Below are 3159 nucleotides of genomic sequence, written 5' to 3'. Positions count from 1 at the left end.
CACCTGGTGTGTATACCACTGTTCTATAGCGTCGGGGGCAGGGGTGTTAAGGGATTGGGGTTCAGCACTAGGAATAGAGTCCAGGTTCGGTATCCCAATCTTTTTCAACATGGCTTCGCAAGCTAAGGGTGGCCAGGTGGGCAAGAGAAAGGATAAGGACCCTATTTAGCCCATTTATTGCGATTGGTATTGGCAAAATTAGACAAGGAGGGGGGTGTAGAGGCCTCTGGGTCAGGCTCTGAAGGAAAGAGTAGCCCAGTGGAGACGGTTCGCCCTCACCGCTCGTATGTACTGCCCTGCGCTGCATTCCCTCCGGTTCAGCGGAAAAGTAAGAGGGTGCATAGCGCCCCTGCCCCTATCGCGTCTTTCACGTTGGGTGGGGTTTCTGTAGCTACTATCCCTCCACCCCTTACAGAAGCCCTAGCATCATCCTCACAAATGCTGGATATAAATTCTGCCTCCACTTTAGTTACTCCTGGGGCACCAATGTCCACTAGCATTAATGCACCCCACACCTACTGAGCAGCAGGAGGCTCGCACATCTCAGGCAAACATTACTGGTATTGCCTGTCGGAGTGGCAGGAGGGAGTACTGTTCAACCCTTGCCCCCCTCGATAACTCCCACGCTGGTGCCTGCCCCGTCACCCTATACACTCCTTCCTACACCAGCACAGAATGGGGATCCTGTCGCCCAGGCTTTGCTATCAGTGGCATAGGTACTTAATAAACTCGCTGTACCACCTGATCCTATGCCTCTGTCAACCACCCCCTGGTCTCCGTCCAATGAGGTTATGGTAACAATCACTGACCTGAAGAAACAGGTCGAGGCCATAGGGGCGGCCCGCTTAGGTGCTGCTGGCAGCTGTAGCGCAACATTACCATCTGACACTCAGGCATCACAGCCGAAAGATCCGCCAATTGCTGGCACAGGTAAGAAACCTGACTCAGGGGGGGAGAAAGCGAGCATGGTCTTTAACCCTGTGGGGAGACAGGAATCCATATTTGCATGTCCCAACAGAGGTGAAGGATAAGATTTGGAAAAATTAATTTGTTGATGTGTTTTCTTTAATAAGGGCAAAGCGAAGGGAATGTGATCAGAAAGAAAAGGAGGGTAAGGACGCTTCTTCTAGGGAGAAGAAGCCAAAGGTTGAGGAATCTATCAGCAATTGGTTGTTTGGTTTCAATCTGTACATGTTGATGATGTTAGAAAAGAAACCGAAGGTGGCACCTTCCATGATTTGTTATTCAAATAAAATTCTGAAAGTGCACCATGTTTATGGGGGGTCAGCTTGGTTGGATTATGATCGGGATTTTAGGTTGGCCAGGGTTGAGGATCCGGATATTGGGTGGGATCAGACGGAGGTTAATGTTTGGCTGTAAAGTGTCAATAATAAAGCCCCCTTTAAACCGCCTTTTCGTCAGCATCAGTCAGGTGAAAGAAAATGGTCGTATTGGGCCTTTAACAGGAAGGTTTGCACACGCCCTCCAGGATCCTGCAAATATAAACACAACTGCTCCTTTTGTGGCCACTTGTCCCATCCAGAGTTCAAATGCAATAAGAAATCCAAGGACAAGGGGCGGGAGGGAGCCAAACCCTCCAGTTAACGCTATACTGCCCACCCCTGTTGACATTCTAAAATTAATACCATGGCTAAATGTATATCCGTGCAGGGACACAGCAAAGGTACTCTATTTGGGTTTTTCGTCAGGTTCCAGGATACCTGTATCGTCTGTACCACCAATCCCCCACTGCACCAATCTGGTTTCTGCTCATGCACACCGCGAGGTGGTACTCAAAAAGATTGTGAAAGAGGCTTCCTTAGGCAGGATAGCAGGTCCTTTTTCTATCTCTCCTTTTCCAAACTTTGTTTGTTCCCCACTGGGAGTCGTGCCCAAGGGAGAACTGTGTTAGTTTAGATTAATGCAAAAACAACAATTGATGGACAGAATGCAGAACAATGTCATACATTCACCCCAGAACAGAGATCTGGGCCTAAATCCATCGTTTTTTTGCTCACCATGCCATTCCAGTTTGAACCCAGCCATATGCAAATCAGTCTTGACCCTGTGCCTCATGGAAACAGTCCAGCTTGAACTGCCAAGCAAGGTCCTCCCTGGACTGGAAACAAGCGTCCTAGGACCGGTTTCGGGGTCTCACCCCTCTTCAGCAAGGATAGCTTGATTCCAGTGGCATGGAGAGCACGGGACTCACGTCTGAGCATACCCGTCCCACTCGGGGTGACAAATGCAAAAACAACAATTGATGGACAGAATGCAGAACAATGTCATACATTCACCCTAGTACAGAGATCTGGGCCTAAATCCATCGTTTTTTTGCTCACCATGCCATTCCAGTTTGAACCCAGCCATATGCAAATCAGTCTTGACCCTGTGCCTCATGGGAATAGTCCAGCCCGAACTGCCAAGCCAGGTGTACCGCTTTGTTCGCCATAAGTTGTCAGGGTATGCTCAGACGTGAGTCCCTTGCTCACTTTGCCACTGGATTCAAGCAGGCCTGGCTGAAGACAGTTGAAATGCCAGAAACCGGTCCTAGGAAGCTTGTTTCCGGTCCAGGGAAGGCATGGCTTGGCAGTTCGGGCTGGACTGTTCCCATGAGGCACAGGGTCAGACTGATTTGCAGATGACCATGTCTGAACTGGGGTGGCAGAGTGGGCTAAAGAACGGTGATGGATCAAACCCAGATCTGTTGACTGGGTGTGAGTGTTTGATTGGTTCTGATGCTCCGTCCATCACCACTCCCTTTTGTACCGCTTAGTTTAGATTAATCCACAATTTATCTGCACCCAGGGGCGCATCAGTGTATGAATCCATTGATCCTCAGCTATGCTCAGTCAGATATGCGTCTCTTGACCAGGCATTGGTGATCTTGCAGAGATTAGGCAGGGGTGCTCTTTTGGCAATGACAGACATAGAGTCCGCTCTCCGACTTCTACCGGTCCACCCTGACAATTACCATCTCCTGTGGTTCGAATTCGGAGGTGCCTTTTACCATGATAAATGTATGCCCATGGGTTGTAGTGTTTCTTGTACATATTTCGAACAATTTAGTTCGCTGTTGCAATGGATATTTACCTCAGCCTCAGCCATTGGTGACATTATCCATTACCTTTATGACTTGTTGCTCTTGGGACCCCCGGG

General features: G+C 49.1%; 1 pseudogene; it reads left to right on the top strand.

Moving 5' to 3' along the window:
• Window positions 1-749: 749 nt before the first annotated feature.
• LOC146855506 (uncharacterized) lies at window positions 750-1605 on the top strand (annotated as a pseudogene).
• The last annotated feature ends 1554 nt before the right edge of the window (window positions 1606-3159 follow it).

This window comes from Triturus cristatus, chromosome 4_1 (assembly GCF_964204655.1).
Source record: "Triturus cristatus chromosome 4_1, aTriCri1.1, whole genome shotgun sequence".
In the NCBI taxonomy this organism is placed as follows: Eukaryota; Metazoa; Chordata; class Amphibia; order Caudata; family Salamandridae; genus Triturus; species Triturus cristatus.
The sequence above is the reverse complement of the archived record's forward strand: the minus strand, read 5'-3'. Positions and strand labels throughout refer to the sequence as shown.